Source organism: Aotus nancymaae, unplaced genomic scaffold, assembly GCF_030222135.1.
Source record: "Aotus nancymaae isolate 86718 unplaced genomic scaffold, 86718_ANA_hifiasm-v0.15.2.pri h1tg000058l, whole genome shotgun sequence".
Lineage (NCBI taxonomy): Eukaryota > Metazoa > Chordata > Mammalia > Primates > Aotidae > Aotus > Aotus nancymaae.
Genome location: NW_026988472.1, coordinates 31,587,866 through 31,613,023, shown reverse-complemented (window position 1 = coordinate 31,613,023; position 25,158 = coordinate 31,587,866).

Sequence of the window (25,158 nt, the reverse complement as noted above, 5' to 3'; positions counted from 1 at the left end):
TAGACTACAGTGGGAGACATTCAAGAAAATCAGCAAGTATGAGGCAGTGTACATATGACTTTCTCTGATATTGTTATGCACATGAGCTAAAGGAGACAATGAAAGGGCTTCAAAAAACCTACATCATACTATTTACCTGGTTGAATATTTATTAAACATATTAAACATTTCTGTCTATTATTAATGACACAGTAATACTGTTATTCTGTTCCTTTAGTGAGGCAGTGCACCGCATTATTTTACAAATAAAATTGTGTTTTATTTTTCTTAAGAGCATTCTAGGTAAGAGAATGATATGATATAAGGCATTAGATATCAGAAATAGTAAGCAAGCTCCATGTGTTATGGAAGAGCTGTGATATACATACACACACACACGTGTATGTCATATATATGTGTATATGTATATATCATATACATATATGTACATATATAAGCACATTATATATACACATATGTATGTATTACATATATAAAATAATAGTATATATTTATACATCATGTGCACATATCCACAATACTATAACACTTCATTTCATTATTCTTGTTTCACAATTCTAAGATATCATCTTTCTGGAAGTCACTGCAAAGCAGGAAATAATTAGTAGATGATCTAGAACATTCTAAATATTGCTACCACTTTAGTTCACTATTTCTGCCACTTATTTTACACCAAAATCTTTAAAATAAAATCTTCTATGTTGAATAAAAACATTTCAACCTGCTCCATTAGTTTTCTTTTTGGTTGTTTTATTTTGATTTTCAGTGCCTAGGATATCAGAAACATTAAGCCATAAGAAAGTTATAAGTGAATAAACTGTTAGAGACTGGTACTATGACAGCAGAAGCACAGACAGTGGACAATATAGTAGAAAGAAAGGAGATTAAAGCATAAAAGGAGAGAAATTGTATTCCAGGATAGGATAGAGATGAGTAACAGTAACCAACATTTGTGTAGTGTTTTTCATTTTCTGGATTTTTGCAAATTTGCTGCTCCTTTTATCATTCCAAAAGTCTTTTGAGGCATGTATCATTATCCTCATTTAACAATTGATGAGCTTCATATTGTCAAATATTGCACAGCCAATAACAGAATCAGCAAGTCTAGGTCAAACTCTTTGATCAGTATTCTGACCAATTACCGTACTGTCCATAATGATGACCCATAAATTGTTAATAAAAACTGAGAGTAGAGTCAATATTATATTTTTAATGGGCATAAATTCATACTCCATATTGACTTCTAAAACAATCTACACTAATTTGTACACAGTTATATTTTAGACATCTAAACATTTCACTCATATTGAATAGCTCTTCTGCCATTATTGATGGACTATGTGCCATTTCTGAAATTTGAAGTACTTATTCATAATACCAAATTAAATCCATGATGTTGCCTTTTTGATGATTCACGATTTTTACGTGAATTGAACCTCCTCAATAGTCATTTCTATTTTAGCAGAACTCTCTTAGGAGAACACGAATATTGGCCAAATAATCCATTTTCTTCATTTGCTACGTGAATTTTTCGAACACAGAGGTTTTGGTAATTGCTTTACAAAACTATGTCACAACTGAAAGATAAGCACAGGTATGTTTTGTGTGTTGTGTGTGATTAAAGACTATACACACAAACAAACAAATAAGCAGTAATAAGGATGTTGGGATCCATCTGTAAACTGAAAAAAAAAGTGACTTTCCAAATAGAACAAAATCTATTGTCCAATTTTCTTGCCTTTCTCACTCAGATTTTGAATTTTTCCTTTTACCTTTATCAATTACAGATACCATTCCTTGGTACCACTAGCTTAACCTATGTTAGAAATGCACCTCTATTTTCTCCAACTTCCAAAAATTGTAATACATACAGAGTTTCCATTTATATGCCTTAGTATTTAACCTACCTCTTTTTTTCTCAATTGGTGAGCCACCTACATGGCAATTATTATTGTAGTTATGTTCTTCCAACTCCCACATTTTCTTTGCAAAAAAAATGGAATATATGAAAAAATAAAAACTTATATTAACAAAAATCAAGGTATGAACATAATTTTCATGTTGTGTTTTTTTGTATTTGGACTAGTGAGAATTGACATTTTAGCCAAATGGCTTTCTTTGGGGTCCTCTTACAGTGAGCAAAATAACTTAAAGACTATTATTACAACATTTTATGCAAGTCATTTTACATTACCCTAATTTTTGCATGTAATGATAGCTACTACATACTCCAGCTTGAAAACAGACAATTGTAATACCTGCCCACTAACACTAACTGAAAAAAAAAAGGATCTTATCATCTTAATTTAAGATAGAGAGAAAAAGACATTTTCCTTTTCTCCCTCTTGCTATAACCTGAGAATAATATGTATTCCAAAAGCGTATCATTTTCCCTGTCATGGAAACATCTTTATATACACCTTTCCCTTCATAATACAGCATTTTTAAATGAATGCTTCCTTTTAGTTGTAATTAGACCAGCAGACTTGCTTTTTGCACTCATACAGTGTTCAATTAGTCTACTAGTGCATGCACTCTCCAGGTTATCTCAGGCCTCTCCATTTTCTACTGTATTTGTGGTAGCTGGACTCTCAGATGGCCCCCAGTGATCCCCTTCTTTTGGTATTCATGCCCATGTTGTAACAGGGTTGCATTGTGTGACTAATAGAATATAACAGAATTAATGATATGTCACTTTTGAGATTAGATTATAAAAGACTCATATTTGCTCTCTTGAATAATTTGCTATGGGGAAGCAGCTGCTTTGTTGTGAGGACATTCAGAGTAGCCTATGAAGAGATGCACATGAAAAGAAACTAAAGTCAGCCAACAACTGCAGGAGTGAGCTTGGAAGTGGATCTTTCAATTTCAGATGCATCCCCAAACCAATTTCATGAATACAACCTCATGAAAGATCCTCAGCCAGAACTATATACACCCATGCCACTCTTTATTTTTGACCTACAGAAACTGTGAAATAACTAATACTATTGTTTTAAGTCACTAAGTTTTGGAGTAAATTAGTTATCCAGCAATAGATCATTAATACAATATTACATCTAGAAATAGAATGTTTGCCTACACATATTTAAATGATTTTGAGAATGTAACTGTGTACCTCTCAGGATAGTTAATATTACCTACCACAATACACAAATAGATCAAAGGCTTATTTCTTGTTCACTTCATAGTCAATTCCAATCCAGAGGTTCTGCCTGGTGATTTTCCCCTAAAGGTATATTATAAATCTAGACTTCTTCTTGGTAATAAACCCCTCTGCTAAAATTTATTCACTTTCAGCTATATATGAGCGACAAATAGTGAGCATGAAGAACCCATGTCCATTCCTAAGCTGTCTTGGACTGTGAAGAAACATAGCATTTCTCTCATACACTTATTTGTAAAAATTCAAGGACATGACCCTAGCCAAGCTGCAAAAAAAAGGCTAGTAAATGAAGTCTTCTGTTTCCAGAAAGAAGAAATGATGTGTTTAACAGGTAGCACTGTCTCTGCCACCTGATGCTGGCTTTAGAGTCATAGTAATGAAAAGAGATGCTCAATATGTTCAAAGAGAAACTCTGTACTATTAAGTACTCCTTGAATTTCTATTTTTTATGGTTTATTGACAGTCAGGAAACTTTTATCACTTTGTTCCATTATTTAAAGAAATTGATTTCATGTTGCTACTAACATAAAAGCAACTTTTCAGTGTTTCTTCAGAAACTATAGTGAATGAACTCTGAAAACAAAAATACTGTAATGTACCAGTTATCTTTTAGTGGATAATAAACAGCTACAAAAACCTTGACTATATACGATGGTAAGCAGTTATTGCTCGTGTGCTCTGCTGGAAGGCTAAGCATCTCTGCCTAATTGACTGGGCTCGCTTACATGTTCTGGGGTGAACTGACCATCAACCAATCTAGGTTGGTTTAGCTTTGGTGACTGGGGTGACTTGACTCTTGCCAAACGTTTCTCATCCTCCAGTAGACTAGGTCAGAAATGTTTTCATGGTAATGACAGAGGCACAGGACAGTACACAAGCTAAAGTGAAAGCTTATTTCAAGTCTCTAGATACATCACATATGCTAGGATTCCACTGGCCAAAATAAGTTTAGAGGAGGGAGACTACAAAGAACATTGCAAAGTACATGGATATAGGCAGCGGTAATATTTGGAACATCAATGTAACCTACTATGCATATGCATGCTTTGAAATATCAATCAATCAGTCATATTTCAACTTCAATAAAGGCAACCAGTCATTTTTGATGCCTAAGAATGGCACTTTTGGAATGAATATGATTTCTTCACATCCAGTTTTATATATAATAAAATTCAACATCTCAACCTGCCAAAATTGAAGATGAGTATGCTGTTAACTCTCAGTAATGGTTTTTGTCAAAAAGGCCATACTGATATTGAATGTACCTTAATTATAAAACAAAACTTTCCTATAAGATTTATGATTAAACAAAAACAACACTTAAAGTATACACTGGGCTGGGAGTAGTGGCTTGCACCTGTAATCCCAGCACTTTGGTAGGTCAAGGCAAGAGGATCACATGAGCCCAGAAGTTTCAGGCTGCAGTGAACTATGTTTGTGCCACTGCCCTCCAGCCTGGGCAACAGAGCAAGACCATATCTCAAAAAGAAAAAAAAGATATACACCAGCCAATGGGTTTTCCAGTAATACTAAAATTTTTCTCCTCTTCATCTTTAGTTTTTATTTTACAAAGGATTTTTTTTTTTTTTGAGACAAGGTCTGACTCTGTCATTCATTTCAGTCACCCAAGGTGGAATGCAGTGGTGTGATCATGGCTCATTGCAGCCTTGAATTCCTGGGCTCAAGTGATCCTGCCACCTCGGTCTCCGGAGTTGCTGGGACTACAGGCACGTGCCATCACACCTGGCTAATTTTTAAATTTTTTTGTAGAGACAGGGTTCCACTACGTTGCTCAGTGTGGTGGGCTCAACTTTTGGGCTCAAATGTTCCTCCTGCCTCAGCTTCCCAATGGGGAGGGATGACAGGCATAAGCCACCACTCTGGCCTCTGAGGGAAAATTTTAAGGAAATCTGTCTGCCTGTCTCGGTGAGATAATCTTGGGAACTGACAAGTATCTACAACATTCAATTATGTAAGACATCTTTAATTTAATTAATTTGAGCTATTTTTATTTAGCACATCATACCTGTCATTTTGCTAGGTGCTACTTTTTCAATGACTAACAAGAAAGACTTAGTTAATTACAAAGTTTATAATCTAAGATAAGATAAAAAAATAAATCTATAATTACCATATGATGCAATACACTGTCATTGTATGCAGAAGTCTGTGGCGCTTAAGAAAACAAAAGAGCAACCTAAGCCAGGAAAGTTTTCAGGAGATTAAAAATTCAGATGGAATCTGAGCATGAGTAATTGACTCATGGGAGGGGCTTGTAGGAAGAATATTGGTTTCTTCTAAGCAGTAAATATTAAGTAAAGGAAGTCAGAATTATAAAGACATTTAAAATGTATATTCAACAGTCTAGGTGATTTATTGAATCTATGTATTTTTTTTTCAAAAATATATTGTGAAAAATTTTAAACATAAAGTTTAAAGAATTTTACAGTGAATTTCCATATTCCCAACACTTGGATTCTACTATTAACATTTTCCTATACCTTTTATAACACATTTGAACATCTGACCATTCATGTATCCATCCATAAATCCATCTTATTTTTTATGCATTTCTAATGGATTTTCAGACATTAGTACTCTCCCCTCTAAATGCATCAGCAGGGAGATTATTAAGTATAGTCAAATTTTTTGCCATGTTTCCTCTTTAGATAAATTTACACATAAGGCAATGTGTTAATCTTAAATATACATTTGCTAAGTTTCAACAAATACATGTACCTATATAACCCAATCAAGACATAAAACATTGTATCATCCCTGTAAGTTCTCCTATGCTCCTTCTGAGAAAATCTTGGTTCTTACCACTGAGGAAGCAAAAAGTAGTCTGATATTTTTCCCTGAACATTACTTTTACTTGTTCTAAACTTTCATATATACAGAGTAAGGCAGTACATATTATTCCAGTTATGAATACAGTGTAGAATATAATACAATCAAGAATAGATATTGTTTTGTATAAGGCCTCTTTTGTTCAGCATGATTTTGAGATCTATTCATGTTGTTGAGTGTATCAGTAATTTGTTCCTTTCTTCTGATGAGTAGTGTTCTATTAACTAAGTATGCCACAGTTTGTTAGTTCTCCTATTGATTGACCCCTGAACTATATACAGTTTCGGCTATTATTAATGTAACTCTTGTGAATGATATTAAAGGTCTTTGGAATCATGTTTTCATTTTTCTTGGCCAAACATCTGAGAGAGTTGATTCATCACATGGTAGATATATTGTAAGTTCATTAAGAAACTGACAGATCTTTTTCCGAAATGGTTATACCATTTTACACTCCAGCCAAGAATGTATGAGAGTTCTGGTTGCTTACAACTCTGTCAACACACAGTTTTGTCATTCTTTTAGTTTTAGCCATTCTCATGAATATGAAATAAAATGTCATTGTTAGTTGGCATGTATTTTTCAAAGAAAATTCATGTCTGGTTTATAAGTGCATTGTAGCATTGCTTCTAGACTTCAGAAACCAGTACTAATCAACCTTGTGTTTTTTACCTGCTATTCTGCATTCACTTGTGTGATTGGTAAAAAAGCCATACATAATGATCTCACCCCCTCCAATATAGAAGATATTCATTTAGCAGGGTCCTTCAGGAAAAATGCTGCTACCTTTTCTCAACATGGAGTTTTTTTATCGGCTCCCAATGTCTTTTTACAACCAGGACCAAACTGTATTGTAGTTGGTGTACATGCCTCTGACATGTTATTGGAGCCTTTTCCTGTTATAGTAATAAATAATGTTTCATTTCCTATTTTTCATTACTGTCATTAATTTTGGGGGTGAGGTGAGAGTTGTATGTGGTCATTTACTTCAATATTTCCCTAGCTTTTCATAGGGAAATGTTTAAAAAGGAAAAAAAATCAACAGATTATATACAGTTTTTAAATTATGAAGCAACATTGCAAAACGCTCGTTAATTCTGAAATTCATTTTTATCATATGCTGGTAGTGAAAATGGAACTATCTGCAATCCATTTTTCATCACTATATTAATGAGTTTTGGATGATTTTGTTTTATTTTAATCTCTAATTGAAATTTCACCCCAAGCAGGGTTTTTTATTGAAAATTATAATAAGGATATTTTCCATGTAGTTGGTAGATTGGTTTCAAGGCTTTTTAATTTTTTTTTCAAATAGAAACAATCAGTTTCTAAGCTGTAACATAACAAAAGCTCCTACCAGTTCTAATGTAGTGAGAATACAATTGAAGTAACTCACCAGCTTGAGAAAAAACTAAATAAATGTGCATTATGGTATTAAATTTTAATTTTTCAAGGCAGAGATTGGAGTTGAGGTCTAAAAGTTAATGTTCTGTTACAAAACATTCTGATATGTAAGCAGTTTGGAAAGGCCAACTGGTTGTCAATGCTTGTACTGAAAATGCACTATCCAAGATTCAACAAACTTGTATGTATAGGCCCTGAAGCAACTCTAATGGATGTTTGAAGACATCTTGAATTTTAAAAATAATCTGGTGCTGGATAGGCTGTCTTGAGGCCTGGCAACAGGCATGAAGGTATCCCTTCCTGAGGACCCTTCTCCAAGACTTTGAACAGTTTATCAGTAATCTCTGAAGAAATTCAGTATTTATATACAGTTCATTGGATTTCTAGGCAACACCAAAATTATCAGAGAATATATTAAATAGCCCAAGAACCATTGTGAAGCATTTTTCTATAGCTTGGCAGTAAAACCAAAATATTTTCCCATTTTTTGCAACTTGGTGTTCCTTTAGATTCAGCGATAAGCACACAAAACCTACAAATTCATACAGAGAAAATCCTAAGTTCATAAAAAGGAAGCAATCTGAAAGGGTCTTCTGTATCATGGGAATAACAATGATTTATCTTTTTTTATTATTGTACTTTAGGTTCTGGGATACATATGCAGATCATGCAGTATTGCTGCATAGGTACGTATGTGGCAAGGTGGTTTGCTGCCTCCATCCCCCCATCACCTATATCTGGCATTTCTCCCCATGTTATCTCTCCCCAACCTCCCCACCCACTGCTGTCCCTCCCTTAGCCCCAGCCCTTAACAGGGGATACAATAAGTCACAAGTCTTAGAGTCAGGATACATGTCACAGCCACAGGATGACTTACAACAAGAGGTTACAAAATTTGAAGCAGGCTCCAATTGTCCCTCTCTGCAAGGCCCTCAATGGCCATGCTTTGTCACTTGGATTGGGAACCACCAACATTTGCATGGAACCAGTAACATTGACTAGCAGTCAGTACCACGTAGATACATCTCATACTTAAGTGAAACATCTCAGGGCAATTCCAGACTTACTAGAATTAACCCTCAGAACACAATAACTAAGAACATTCTTTTAAAAAAATCTATTATTTTATTTCGTTGTGCCGTCCATTAAAACCAAGCTTCAGTCTCCCATCTTAGTGGCCTTTCAGAGTAGGCTTCTGTGCCACCACCATCTCATATTATATTATCATATTATTTTTTATTTGCTTACTTTTCAAACTACCTTTTGCTAATTCTTCCCAAAGAGTTCTGTAAAATGTTTTTCAATATTATTTTCTATATAGGCAAATTCAAGATGACTATCTCTTTTACCTGTGTATGATGGAGAAGGGGAACCATTTTCTGAGTTTGGGAAGGGAAGGATTAAAGATAATTCTTGAGCTATGTTTGGAAAATATAGAAAATCAGATGAATGAAAAAAATTATCACTAATTTTACCATCCTGACAAAGTATTTAAGACTTGAAACATTTTTCTCTGTATTTTTATTATTTATTTATTTATTTATTTATTTATTTATTTATTTATTTATTTATTTTTGAGACAGAACCTTGCTCTGTTGCCTGGGCTGGAGTGCAATGGTGCGATCTTGGCTCACTGCAACCTCTGCCTCCCGGGTTCAAGTGATTCTCCTGCCTCAGCCTCCCAAGTAGCTGGGATTACTGGTGTGCACCACTGTGCCCAGCTAATTTTTTGTATCTTTAGTAGAGACAGGGTTTCGCCATGTTGGCCAGGGTGGTCTTGAACTCCTGACCTTGTGTTCGGCCCACCTTGGCATCCCAAAGTGCTGGGATTACAGGCATGAGCCACCATGACTGGTCTTTCTGTATTTTTAATAAATGCTATCTGTGATCAATTGTGTATATAATTCTTATTTTTTTATTAAAGTTATTTGTAAAAATATGATAAATGTAGGAACTTATAGTAATGATGAAAAACCATCACCCCAAATCCCAACACCAAGATATGACTTATTATTTTTGTGCATTACCTTATTATATTTATTAGGTATTTTTATTACAGTTTACATCATTCAGAATATATTGAAATTTTAAAAATAGCTAACTCAGCATATTCATAAATTCTACATTGAAGATTTTTTAATGGTAGGGACAACAATATAATGACTACAAAAATGGCTCATTTTATCCAATATAATATTTACAGTTAAAGAAAATCACTAAATTTTCCTAATAAAAGTCAGATTATTATAATTTTCTATTCAAGAACGTGTCTGTGGATTGAGAGAAAATTCATTTTGGGTTGCAATTTCATCCAGAAAAGTCTCCAAAACAGTTTAGTTACTATTACTAATTATTGAGTTAGGACATTAAGAGGTTTAGTTTATGTCATCCTCAAAATATGACAATATTTTCTCACTAAATCATAAGATGAGAGACACATGAAAAATTAACACACAAAAAAAACTGCAAAACCTTCTAATACTGTACTGATCTCGTAATTACAGTAAGAAAAGAACTTTGGCAAGCCCTCAGAACCATTCACTCTGAGTGGCAGAATCCACCTGGCAATAAATCATCCAAAGATATACTGCATTCACAGCATTCAGCCTATTAAGGAAAGTCCATTTTAATAATGATTTAACTATCCTAGATGTCAGCATTAATTAATTTTGGAAAAAGTATTCAGGTAGTATTTTGAAGAAAGGTACATGGTTAGTATATTTTCTAAGATCTTTTCAAGGATAAACTTATTTGTCTCCATGAATGAGAAACAATTTAGCTTGATTCTTAAGTCATCACATTTTCCTCCTAGGAAGTCTAAAAGTATGAATTCATTGTCCTCTGGTACATCATATTGAAAACAAAAAACTAAGGCAATCTTGTTCTCACTCTTTTCTAGGTAACTTTTTTTTATTCCTAGATTTTATAGGTTTTTACATTAAACTTTGTAATATATTCCATTTGATATAGTATCTAGAAATGGTTTTCTAAGTTTTTTTCTGATGTTCAATGACCATTTCCATCTTCACACTCTGAGCAGTTTTTTTTGGTTGTTGTTCAAAAATTAATTTTTCTTCAGTTATAACTGATCAAATGGTTATTGTTTCCTTGTCTGTGTCTCTTCACTTATTTCCATACTTTGTATTTAAATTATCCACCTGTGTCAACACAACCATCATTGTATGTAGTAAACACTTTGATTTTTAAATTCTTACTCATTTTTAAAAAATTTTTTTGAGATGGAGTCTTGCTCTGTCACCCAGCGGGAGTGCAGTGGCATGATCTCTGCTCACTGCAACCTCCGCCTCCTGGATTCAAGTGATTCTTCTGCCTCAGTCTTCTGAGTAGCTGGGATTACAGGCAGCTGCCACCATGCCTAACTTTTGTATTTTTAGTAGAGATAGGGCTTCACCATGTTGGCCAGGCTGGTCTCAAACTCCTGACCTCAAGTGATTTGCCCGCCTCAGCTTCCCAAAGTGCTGGGATTACAGATTACAGGTGTGAGCCACCGTACCGGACCTGTTTCTTGTTAATATTTTACAACTTCTCCAGCAACTCAACTATAATAGAGCATTATAATAAAAACCTACCTTTACTGCTCATTAGCAATAAAACCTGCTACTCTATTTCATTTGCCCTAAAATCTTTCCTTATTTCTAATTTCATCACATTTTATCCATTTTCTTTCTTTCTTTTTCTTTCTTTCTCTCTCTCTCTCTCCCTCTCTCTCTCTCTCTCCCTTTCTCTCTCTCTCTCTCCTTCTCTCTCTCTCTCTCTTTTTTTTTCTTTTGAGACAGAGTCTACTCTGTTGCCTAGACTGGGCTGGAGTGCAGTGGCGCAATCTTAGTTTATTGCAGCCTCCACCTCCTGGGTTCAAGCAATTCTCCTGCCTCAACCTCCCGAGTAGCTGAGATTACAGGTGTGTGCCACCACGCCCAGCTAACTTTTGTATTTTTAGTAGAACTGGGGTTTCAGCATGTTGTCCAGGCTGGTCTTGAACTCTTACCCTCAGATGATTTACTGCCTCGGCCTCCTAAATTGCTGGGATTATAAGCATAAGCCACTGCATCTGGCCCACATTTTCTTTCAATTAATCCTATTGTCTTTTCACTTGAGCCTGGTGAAGCTTGGCTTTCTTACACTTTAAAACATAAAATTTGTCTTGCATTCTTTGTGAATATCAAGCATTTCCAAATTATTGGTCTGATTAATTTGGGCTATTATTTTCAGATGTATGCTGAAGGAAAACAGAATATGTCATCTCCAAATGCCTCTTCAACATAAGCTTATTTTAAGCTGAAGACAATGAAGAAGCAGCAAATGCAGGAAAAGGTCTCTACCTTTTTCTGCATAAAGACAGGATAAAAATTCTCCTTTACTGAAGACAATTCTAGAGTATTATCAGTCCAGACTTAGCACCAGAGGAATCTGCAAACAAACCTTACTCCATTAGTTTCTTTCCATATATTTACCTTCCCAAAGTTTCCCACCTTTGGAAGCCTAAAACTACTTTACTTTGTATTGGCATTTCTCTAAATATATTGCTCTTTATTGAAGATGCTATATAAACCAGGGTTCTAAGCCATCACTTTTAGTTACTTGTGGTTGAAGTTTATCCTCTGTGATGTGAGCTGCAAGTGTTAATACACTCTTGTTGCTTCTCTTGTCAATTTGTTTTCTGTTCAAGTTCCAATTGAAAACCTAAAATGGGTAGAGGTAAAGTTTTGCCTCCCTTGCAATGTTTTATCTTTGACCTTTCAGGATTGTTTTCCCTCTTCATGAGAATATACTTTTACGACCATCTATCCTTGCTTTCCCCCACAGAAAGGTGGGATCAGGGACAAATAATTTATGTTTAATTCTTTCAAAAGCTCTCTTCCAGATAGACTAAGCTGCTACTCCTCATTTGATTTAATAGCTCTTTTTTTTAAAAAAACAGGAACATAGAGACAAATTAGTATTTTTGGTTTGTTCAATTTTATTGGTCTCACCTCTGATATTTGATAGGAAGGTAGCCTTTGGGGAACTGAAACCATATAGTTTAATGTCTTAAGTAATAGCTAAGTAAACATTTTATATTGCTCTGTTACACTGCTTTTTGTTTTTAAATAAAAGTTTCAGAGAAGAAACAAAGATAAAGAGGCAAAAAAAAAAAAAAAAAGCCCTGATAATCCATGTTTTTCACTACAGGAACGTCAAAAAATATTGTAACAAAAGATTTTAATAGTATTTCATCAGATGTTAATCTCAAATCAATTTACTATCTTTGTTGATTTAGAAAAACAAAAAGGGCACACCTTCACTATTCCTTAAATAGTTATGGCTATTATGCTCTAAAGTAGTGGTTCTCAAACAGCAGTGATTTTGCCCCCAGGGAAGATTTGGCAATGTCTGGAGACATTTTCTGTTGTTCCAGCTGGGCAGAGGAGAGTGGCACTATCACTTAGTTGATAAAAGCCTAAGATCCTACTAAAATTCCTACAATGTACAGGAGAGCACCCCACAACAAAAAATTATGCAGGCCAAAACGTCTGTAGTGTCAAAGATAAGAAGCCCTGTTCTCTTGTTCCAAAGCCTACTGGTCTCTTCTACCTTAATTATTTTAAGAGAAATTTTGGGGTTTAAGATACTTTTGCACGAGTAGGAGCTAAGCCTCAACATAGATTATTTCTCCTTAGGAATTGTGCAGACTGACTGTACAGATCCTGACAATAATTCACAGTCCCTTTCAAACTGTCAAGATCTCTTGATCCAATACTTCATTAAAATCTTCAACAAAGACACTATTTTGAGAGATCAAAGTTCACTTTATTTTAAATAAAATTTCAGTGATGTATCAGAAAATTAGGGAGGATGTTCTCAAATAACTGAAATGACAGTTTGGCTAGAGGAAACATTCCAAAAGTGACAAACCATATTTGAGCTCAGACATGCTATCCAGAGAAAAAAGTTGTCTTCTCTAAACTAGTTCTTTAACAAGTGAAGTTTGAAAAACAATACATAGACTTTTATCAGCTAAATGGATATAAAATAGTTTTAACCAAGCATTGAAGAGATAAAACTATTACCCAATGACTAAAATAGATTTAATGAAAATAATTTTGAGGCAAGTCAAAATATTGTAACTGCTGTGTCTTCTTAAAAAATTTTTTCCTCTATTCCCTCAAGCATTAGTTGGAATGATTCGGCCCGTAATCAGCAAAGGCAGCCCAGAGGGAAAGAAAGTAAAATATAAAAAGTGTGAAAAGGATAAGGATATGATGTTGGACTCTGTATGGCTTCAGAGATAATTAATTCAATGAAATATAGTAAACAATATTGGAATCATGTAGATATAGTGAGAGGCAAAAAGGACAGTAATACTGTACTACAATATCTAGCTCTATCTATGTGGTATGATAGCCTAATCTAATGGGCATACACATCATAAACTTTAATGGAGTAATTTGGTGGTTGTACAAACTGTCTCCCTAAAACGTTAAGTGTATCATATTTATCACCATTAACATTAACGGAAAAATCCACAAGAGTTTGAGTTATAAACATGAATAGCTGTTTGGGGAGAACAGGAAAACCATCTGTAGGTGGGAAATTATGTTAACTATTAGAATATAATTTTATATTTAAAAATAAAATAAATATAAATTGATTTATGCAATTGATTAAAAATTAGACAAAATCTTTTTAGCACATAAAATTACTTGAAATATTTATTAACAAGGAAGGGTGTGTGGAGTGGACTATGAGACTTGACTTAAATCATCATTGGCCACATACTGGAATATCCAGAATTTTAAATATGTCATTTCTCCCCAGATTGATCTGTAGTTCCATTAAATTTACAATAAAAACCTCAGCAGGTTTTAATTTGGCTTTCTTTTTGTGTATGTGGAAATTAACCAGATGACTATAAAATTTATATGGTAAAGAAAATCCAAATCAATTTAGATTAAACTGAGAGAACTTATTTTATTGGATACCAAGATTTATTGTAGAGCTAAAGTATTTATGACAGCATGGTACTGGTGAATGAATGCAATAATATATTTTATTATCTTCCTGCAAATGGTTGAACACAATGAAGATGAACAAACCAGTGTTTCGTGCATCATTAAGAAAGAATTTTAAACATAACGTGGAGAAAAAAACAGCCATCCACAAAAAAATGTATACTAGGTGGTTCCTTTCACATCAAAAGTAAGAAAAATTAATATATGCTGTTAAGTCATGACAATGCTTACCTTTGTTAAGGAGGAAGTTACAGAGTTCAGGATAGGGCATAAAAGAAGTGGTACAATAATATTTAACTTAATTTCTAGAATGCGTGATGGTCACTCAAGTATGATTACTTTGTGACAATTCACTGATATGTATAATCAGGAGTTGCGAATGTTTCTGTAAAAATTTTGCACTTCAATTAGAAGAAATAAAAGGGGACTTCTACTGGTCTATAAGGAACGATTTGTTTAAGTTGAAAACACATCAAATGTAATGAATATCAATGAGTTCACGATGTTATTCAAAAAATCCTTATTGGTCCCCACTGGGTGCTGCTAAGGCACAATTTCATTATTCTGAACATTGATAAATAAAAGAAAATAATACAAATTTATCCTTCACTTCCCATACAATCTCTATGTGAGAGGAAACAAATAATTGGTGAAGGAAGTTCTGCCTCACAAAAAAATTTTCTGCTAATAAATACGGAAGGTATGATAGCATTATAAACTTGCAATTTTAAAATCTAATGAAATAATGGAAATAGCAAATAAATTTCAATGGATGCTCAACTTTTTGGTAAAGTTGTGATGGATACATTTATAATGAGGTGATAAGACTGATATCATATGAACCTAGTGATCAGTCTTAGTATAACAAATAAAGGGATGCCACTACATCATTTGCCTCCTATTATGATGCAATAAGAAATAATCAGCATCACCTATAAAATATTTTGTCAGAATATTGTTTCTTTATACAATAAAGCCTACAGATCCATCTGAAGTTTACAGAGTACATGGGGTTTAGGGAATGGGTATATAGTACAAAAAGTAAAAGCAGACCAGAAGGAAAGAAAAGTAAAATGTATAATATAGGTCATTTCATAGGACAAGTGACCTAGTTTAACAATCAATGGCATTAAAAAAAACTGAGGATTCTGTTACAGAGTAAAAGAGACGCTAGAGACCTAATAACCAACTGTAATTTATTTGAATCCTAATTTAAAATAAAAAAATTTGGAAGTCACCTTTGAGATAACTAGGAAGCTGGAATATGGATCAGATAATGGTTGATATTAAGAAACAACTGATAATTAAGTATGATAATAGTATAGTGATTATGCTATTTAAAAGGCCCCGATCAGTTAGATATTCTAAATGAAAAAATTGCAGTTGAAATGGCATTATATGTTTCATTTTTAACTTCTCCCCAAAATTTTTGCTTACACACACACACATACACACACACCCCGTAAATATGGGTATTGCTGCCCCCTTTATATCACCATACAATCTGTTAATAGAAAAATGCTAAATTTGTTCAAAATCATCTCAGGAAGGAAGAACACCATCTTGATGGAGTCTTAGCAGTTTCTCAAGCTTGAGTGTTTTAAGGCAGGGAGCTGAATGGGATTGGGTAAAGTTCATAGTATAATTTAGGACTAGTGGACACAATGATGCAGTAAGAATCTTAAAGCAAGTCTTCACAAGTAAGTTGTTGTTTCATATGCGAGCTGCTTACCCAGATGAGACTATTCTCTGAGCTAAATTAATTTGTAGGAATTTCCTGAAGTGAACAATGAAGTTATTCATTAATTTAATCTTTCCAGAGCAAAGGATTCCTGGAAAGAAAACGAAGCAATTAAGTCATGTTAACCTAGATGATCTTAATTCTGAGCACATAGATAAACAAGATTTGAAAAAAACTGATAACTGTTTAAGCTTCATTGGGTATAAAGAGTCGGTTAATTCTATTTCTATCTATAGTTGTACATTAACTTGAAAATATCCATAATAGAAGCATTTAACCAATGTTGAGGTAGTTTTCTTTCATACAATCTAAGGAAGCTACTTGGTTGCAGACGAACATTTGGAAAACTAAAGAAAGAATTGGTTCCAAAGGATTGGGCAGAAAAGGGACCAATAAACATAAGAAAAAATAAAAAATGTACTAATGTTATGGTTAGAAGATACTTTTCTGATGTAGATTATTTTGAATTAAAAAACCTGCAAAACTTGTATTTTAGCTAATTTTGAGTACTTAACATAAACTAGATATTATATAAATATATAATATGTATCATATCATCTAACTCTCACAAAAGCCCTATGAAATTGGAATTCTTTGTAGCAGCAGTTTACAGTTTACTAACACTTAGCAAGCTTCAGTTATGTGTCTAAGGATAAAAGACTAGAAATAGGTGGAAGAAGATTCCAATAAATCCTCCTCTGATTCCAAAAACATAGAGCTAAATTGCTGCAATAAACTAGTTTTGTTTCACAAAATTGAATGGAGGGTTTTCTTTTCTAAAGAATTACTTTCATTTTTTAGCATATAAAAATCTCACACTTCATATGGAGTCCAGTGCTTCTGAATGTGTCCAACATGCTTTGAGAAGAGAGTGTTACCCTAAGATCTATCTAAAGAGAACAGAAGTAATTCCATATAAATGGTGTTTATACTTAGATGCTCAAGTTGGACAAATACATTGCCGCTGAATTTTACTTACTGTCTTGATAAATGGATGAGAGCCCCTAACTTTGAACTACCAGTACTTAGACACAGCTGAGAATGTGGTCATTTGTCAACATTATTGCTTGCTTTCGTTTTATAAACACAAGCAATGTGCTCATGCACTAACATTAGTGCATACAAAATGTGCAATCTATCATCATCATCAACAAATATTTATGGAGCACTCACTGTATGTAAGCTAGTTTCAGAAGTTGCAATGGAAATTTATATGGAATAGAGAAACCATCCTATTGTTTTTTCCCTTCCTTTTCTTTTCATTTACACATATGTTTCTAAGCACTTTGAACGCTCTCTCTCTATATATATATATTTATATATACAGATTATGTATATGTATATATATATATACTGTCCATAATTATATACATGGCGAGTATATGAATAATATACATATAATATAGTATATTATATACATGGAGAGCATATGCATAATATACTCTCCATGTATATAATTGACTACACATATATATTATATAAATATATATAAATTATATATTTTTATATATAAATATAATTATTATATATGTGTAATCATAATTATATATATGGAGAGTATGTAAAATATATACACATGTTTATAAGCACTGTGAATTCTTTCTCTCACTATGTATATAATTATAACGATACACATATATATAATTTGCCCATCAGAAATCTGATGACTTTAGAAAATTAAAAATATCTTTTTGCTCCCTGAAATAATTTATACTGAGTTCCAGTTCCATACTGATGATTCATCTGCAAATAAGGTGGAGATTTTAAAATATGACTTAAAGGAGTGATCAATCAAGCATTAGATTGGAGTTATCACTCTATTTTGCATTTGAAAAGATGAAAAGAAATACAAAAAATGCTTTCACTTGAAGATACTGCCAGCTACTGATACCGTTTTGAGTAGATATCAGAAAGGAAAAGCTTGCTAATTTTCCTATGGATGCTTACATGTCCTGACCTGGAATTCAGTTAGTTCTGCTATGATTAGATCTCACACACCTATTTACTAAGCAAATATTATTTTGTATCTGATATGATCCTTATACAAGCAATGGCAAAGACACTCTACTTTCATTTTTGCAAAGGAAAAATTTGTAAATGTATTTGTTTAAAATATAGTAAAATTCATCTACTTTTGAGTAATACTGGTGTTAGTCACAAAGATAGATCACTGGATTACTAGGTAACATAAGTTAAGTAATAGTTCTGGTTTTAAAAAAGTAATTAGTGATTAACTTCCTTCACTTATTTTAACTAAATGAAAATGACTATCAAGTTACAGCTATGGAGAGGATTAATTACATATTTTAATCTACTTCTTTATTTCGAGATGCTGTTGATTTCAACTTAATAACAAGTTTCCATGCTTTCAGTGGAAGAGATGCAATATAAACATCACCATATTAAAAATTCACATTGGTTATAATATTGATTCCAAAGTGGAAAAGTTAAATATATATATATAAAAGAGAGACCTTACCGACATATTCTATTTAGGAGGTAAGGTCAGAGGTTAAAATCAAAACACATATAGTTGGTTTGCTTTGGAAGGCTACTTTTGCTTAGGAAAAGGACAGCAAAGAAAAATAAGCAATACTTGCATCATCAAATCAGTAAAGATAATAGCTAATATTTACTGAATCCTTTTGTGGCATTTATGCTTTTTTACTATACCTTAAGTTCCAGCGTACATGTGCAGATCTTGCAGGATTGACACATAGGTATACACATGCCGTGGTGGTTTGCTGCCTGCATCCCCCCATCACCTACATTAGGTATTTCTTCTAATGTTATCCCTCCCCAACCTCCCCACCCCCTGCTAATCCTCCCCAGCCCCCCACCACTAAAGAGACCCCAGTGTGTGATGTTCCACTCCCTGTGTCCATGTGTTCTCATTATTCAACACCCACTTATGAGTGAGAACACGCGGTGTTTGGTTTTCTGTTCTTGTGTCAGTTTGCTGAGAATGATGGTTTCCAGATTCATCCATGTCCCTGCAAAGGACATGAACTCATCCTTTATTATGGCTGCATAGTATTCCACGGTGTATATGTGCCACATTTTCTTTATCCAGTCTGTCTTTGATGGGCATTACGGTTGGTTCCAAGTTTTTGCTATTGTAAACAGTGCGGCAGTGAGCATACGTGTGCATGTGTCTTTATAATAGAACGGTTTATAATCCTTTGGGTATATATCCAGTAATGGGATTGCTGGGTCAAATGGTATTTCTGTTTCTAGATCCTTGAGGAATTGCCACACTGTCTTCCACAATGGTTACTTTAATTTACACTCCCACTAACAGTGTAAAAGCGTTCCTATTTCTCCACATCCTCTCCAGCATCTGTTGGCTCCAGATTTTTTAATGATCGCCATTCTAACTGGCGTGAGATGGTATCTCAATGTGGTTTTGATTTGCATTTCTCTAATGACCAGTGATGACGAGCACTTTTTTAGATGTTTGCTGGCCGCATAAATGTCTTCTTTTGAAAAGCACCTGTTCAGATCCTTCACCCACTTTTTGATGGGGTGGTTTTTTTCTTGTAAATTTGTTTTAGTTCTCTGTAGATTCTGGATATTAGCTCTTTGTCAGATGGGTAGCTTGCAAAAATTTTTTCCCATTCTGTTGGTTGCCAGTTCACTCTAACGATTGTTTCTTTTGCTGTGCAGAAGCTCTTAAGTTTAACTAGATCCCATTTGTCTATTTTGGCTTTTGTTGCCATTGCTTTTTAGTCATGAAGTCCTTGCCTATGCCTATGTCCTGAATGATATTGCCTAGGTGTTCTTCTAGGGTTTCTATGGTGTTAGGTCTTATGTTTAAATCTTTAATCCATCTGGAGTTAATTTTTGTATAAGGTGTAAGGAAGGGGTCCAGTTTCAGCTTTCTGCACATGGCTAGCCGGTTTTCCCAACACCATTTATTAAACAGAAAGTCCTTTCCCCATTGCTTGTTTTTCTCAGGTTTGTCAAAGATCAGATGGTTGGAGGTGTGTGGTGTTACTTCTGAGATCTCTGTTCTGTTCCATTGGTCTATAGCTCTGTTTTGGTACCAGTACCATGCTGTTTTGATTACTGTAGCCTTCTGGTATAGTTTGAAGTCAGGTAGCGTGATGCCTCCAGCTTTGTTCTTTTAGCTTCAGATTGTCTTGGCTACGTGGGCTCTTTTTTGGTTCCATATGAAGTTTAAGGTGGTTTTTTCCAGTTCCATGAAGAAGGTCAATGGTAGCTTGATGGGAATAGCATTGAATCTGTAAATTACTTTGGGCAGTATGGCCATTTTCACGATATTGATTCTTCCTAACCATGAGCATGGAATGTTTTTCCATCTGTTTGTGTCCTCTCTTATTTCTTTGAGCAGTGGTTTGTAGTTCTCCTTGAAGAGGTCCTTCACGTCCGTTGTTAGTTGTATTCCTAGGTATTTTATTTTCTTTGTGGCAATTGTGAATGGGAGTTCACTCATGATTTGGCTCTCTGTTTGTCTGTTATTGATGTATAGGAATGCTGTGTACAGGACTTTTGCACATTGATTTTGTATCCGGCGACTTTGCTGAAGTTGCTGATCATCTTAAGGAGATTTTCAGCTTAGAGGATGGGGTCTTCTAAATATGCAATCATATCATCTGCAAATAGAGACAACTTGGCTTCCTCTTTAGCTAATTGAATACCCTTTATTTCCTTTTCTTGCCTGATTGCTCTGGTTAGAACTTCCAATACTATGTTGAATAGGAATGGTGAGAGAGGGCACCCTTGCCAAGTGCCAGTTTTCAAAGGGAATGCTTCCAGGTTTTGCCCATTCAGTATGACATTGGCTGTGGGTTTGTCATAAATAGCTTTTATTATTTTGAGATACATTCCATCGCTACCTAGTTTATTAAGAGTTTTTAGCATAAAGGGCTGGTTGAACTTTGTCAGAGGCCTTCTCTGCATCTATTGAGGTAATCATGTGGTATTTGTCTTTGCTTCTGTTTATGTGATGGATTACGTCTATAGATTTGAGTGTGTTGAACCAGCCTTGCATCCCCAGGGTGAAGCCTACTTGATCGTGACGGATAAGCTTGTCGATGTGCTGCTGAATTCAGTTTGCCAGGATTTCATTGAAGATTTTTGCAACGATGTTCATCATGGATACTGGCCTGAAATTTTCTTTTTTAGTTGTGTCTCTGCCAGGTTTTGGTATGAGGATGATGTTGGTCTCATAAAATGAGTTAGGGAGGATTCCCTCTTTTTTCATTATTTGGAACAGTTTCAGAAGGAATGGTACCAGCTCCTCTTTTATGTCTGGTAGAATTCGGCTGTGAACTTGTCTGGACCTGGACTCTTTTTGGTTGGTAGGCTATTAATTGCTGCCTCGACTTCGGACCTTGTTATTGGTCTATTCAAGGATTCAGCTTCTTCCTGGTTTAGTCTTGGGAGGGTGTAAGTGTCCAGAAATTTATCCATTTCTTCTAGATTTACTGGTTTATGTGCATAGAGTTGTTTGTTGTAATCTCTAATGGTAGTTTGTACTTCTGTGGAATCAGTGCTCATAGCCCCTTTATCATTTTTTATTGCACCTACTCGATTCTTCTCTCTTTCCGTTTTATTCGTCTGGCTAGCGGTCTATCTATTTTGTTGATCTTTTCAAAAAACTAGCTCTGGATTTATTGGTTTTTTTGAAGGCTTTGTTTTGTGTCTCTATCTCCTTCAGTTCTGCTCTGATCTTAGTCATTTCTTGTCTTCTGCCGGCTTTTGAATTTGTTTGATCTTGCTCCTCTAGCTCTTTTAATTTTGATGATAGGGTGTTGATTTTAGATCTTTCCTCACTTATCACGTTGGAATTTAGTGCTGTAAATTTCCCTCTAGACACTGCTTTAAATGTGTCCCAGAGACTCTGGTATGTTGTGTCTTCGTTCTCATTGGTTTAGAAGAACATCTTTATTTCTGCCTTCATTTCATTATTTTTCCGGTAGTCATTCAGGAGCACATTGTTCAGTTTCCATGTAGTTGTGCGGTTTTGAGTGAGTTTCTTAATCATGAGCTCTAATTTGATTGCACTGTGGTCTGAGAGACTAGTTGTTATGATTTCTGTTCTTTTGCATTTGCTAAGGAATTATTGACTTCCAATTATGTGGTCAATTTTAGAGTAAGTGTGATGTGGTGCTGAAAAGAATGTATATTGTGTGGATTTGGGGTGGAGAGTTCTGTAGATGTCTATTAGGTCCACTGGTCCAGATCTGAGTTCAAGTCCTGGATATCCTTGTTAATTTTCTGTCTCATTGACCTGTCTAATATTGACAGTGGAGTGTTAAAGTCTCCCGCTATTATTGTGTGAGAGTCTAAGTCTCTTTGTACATTGTTGAGAACTTGCTTTATGTATCTGGGTGCTCCTGTATTGGGTGCATATATATTTAGGATAGTTAGCTCTTCTTGTTGCATTGATGCTTTTACCATTCTGTAATGCCCTTCTTTGTGTGCTTTGATCTTTATTGGTTTAAAGTCCTTTTTATCAGAGACTAGGATTGCAAACCCTGCCTTTTTTTTTTTTTTTGCTCTCCATTTGCTTGGTAAATCTTCCTCTATCCCTTTATTTTGAGTCCATGTGTGTCTTTGCACGTGCGATGGGTTTCCTGGATAAAGCACACCCATGGGTCATGATTTTGTATCCAATTTGCCAGTCTGTGTCTTTTGATTGGGGCAAAAGACATTTACATTTAAGGTCAGTATTGTTATGTGTGGATTTCATCCTACCATTTTGATACTAGCTGGTTGTTTTGCCCATTAGTTGACACAGTTTCTTCATTGTGTCGATGGTCTTTACCATTTGGTATGGTTTTGCAGTGGCTGGTACTGGTTGTTCCTTTCCATGTTTAGTGCTTCCTTCAGGAGCTCTTGTGAGGCAGGCCTGATGGTGATGAAATCTCTCAGCAATTGCTTGTCTGTGAAGGATTTTATTTCTCCTTCACTTATGAAGCTTAGTTTGGCTGGATATGAAATTCGGGGTTGAAAGTTCTTTTCTTTAAGGATGTGGAATATTGGCCCCCCACTGTCTTCTGGCTTGTAGGGTTTCTTCGGAGAGATCTGCTGTGAGTCTGATGGGCTTCCCTTTGTGGGTAACCCGACCTTTCTCTCTGGCTGCCCTTAGCATTTTTTCCTTCATTTCAACCCTGGTGAATCTGACAGTTATGTGCCTTGGGGTTGCTCTTCTTGAGGAATATCTTTGTGGTGTTCTCTGTATTTCCTGGATTTGATTGTTGGCCTGCCTTGCTAGGTTGGGGAAGTTCTCCTGGATTATATCCTGAAGAGTGTTTTCCAGCTTGGATTCATTCTCCCCGTCACATTCAGGTACACCGATCAAACGTAGATTACCTCTTTTCACATCATCCCATATTTCTTGGAGGCTTTGTTCATTCCTTTTCACTCTTTTTTCTCTAATCTTGCCTTCTCATTTTATTTCATTGAGTTGATCTTCAGTCTCTGATATCCTTTCTTCTGCTTAATCGATTAGGCTATTGAAACTTGTGTATGCTTCACAAAGTTCTCATGCTGTGTTTTCCAGCTCCATCAAGTCATTTATGTTCTTCTCATAGCTGGTTATTCTAGTTAGCATTTCATCTAACCTTTTGTCAAGGTTCTTAGTTTCTTTGCATTGGGTTAGAACATGTTCCTTTAGCTTAGAGAAGTTTGTTATAACCCACCTTCTGAAGCCTGCTTCTGTCAATTCATCAAACTCATTCTCTCTCCTTTTTTTTTTTTTGCTCCCCAGCCCTCCTGAAACTCATTCTCTATCAGTTTTGTTCCCTTGCTTGTGAGGAGTTGTAATCCCTTGGAGGAGGAAAGGCCTTCTGGTTTTTGGTGATTTCATTCTTTTTGCACTGGTTTCTTCCCATCTTCGTGGATTTATCTACCTTTGGTCTTTGAAGTTGGTGACTTTCAGATGGGGTCTCTGTGTGGACGTCCTTTCTGTTGATGTTGAAGCTATTTCTTTTTGTTTTATAGTTTTCCTTCTAACAGTCAGGCCCCTCTGCTGTAGGACGGCTGGAGGTCCACTGTAGACCCTGCTTGCCTGGGAATCACCCTCAGCGAGCTGCCGAACACCAAGGACTGTGGCCTGTTCCTCCCTCTGGTAGCTTTGCCCCAGAAGGGTACCTGCCAGATGTCAGCCAGAGCTCTCTTGTATGAGGTGTCTCTTTGGATATACGGGGGTCAGAGACCACTTTAGGAGACAGTCTCTCCCTTATCAGAGCTCAAGTGCTGTGCTGGGAGCTCCGTTGCTCCCTTCAGAGCTGCTGGGCAGGGACATTTAAGTCTGCTGCAGCGGAACTCATAACTGCCCCTTTTCCCTGGTGCTCTCTCCTGGGAAGGTGGGGCTTTATTTATAAGTCCTTGATCGGCTGCCGCCTTTTTTCAGAGTTGCCCTGCCCAGTAAGGAGGGAGTCTAGTTACAGTCTGCCTCCAGAGGCATTGCTGAACTGCTGTGGCCTCTGTCCAGCTGCTCTTTAAACTTTCTTGAGATTTTGTTTATATAGGTAAGGTTAGCACTGCCTCAATAATGGCGGACTGCCTCAGTAGTGGTCGACTGCCATGGTAATGGCGGGTGCCCTTCCCCTCACTGAGCTTGACCGTTTTGTACCAAGCTCAAACTGCCGTGTTGGCTGCTATACTCTCAAGCCAGTGAGTTTCAGTTTGTTGGTATTTGTCGGGGTGGGACCTGCCGAGCCAGATTCCCTTGGCTCCCTACCTTCAAACCCCTTTATTTCAAGGGAATAGGTGGATCTGTCTCGCAGGCGTTCCAGGCGCCAGCTAAAATTGCTGCTCAGATTTGTGCTGGAAACCCTGGATACTGTCTGAATAGGCCAGTGAGATTTGTATTGGAATTCCGTGATGTCTGTTGGCCTGGTGGAAATCTCCTAGTCTGTGGCCTGCTAAGACTGTGGGAGAATTGTAGCATTTGAACTAGAGTACCAGAGTGCCTGGAAAAGTCCCCAATGTCTTCTGTTCGGTAGGATGGGTGG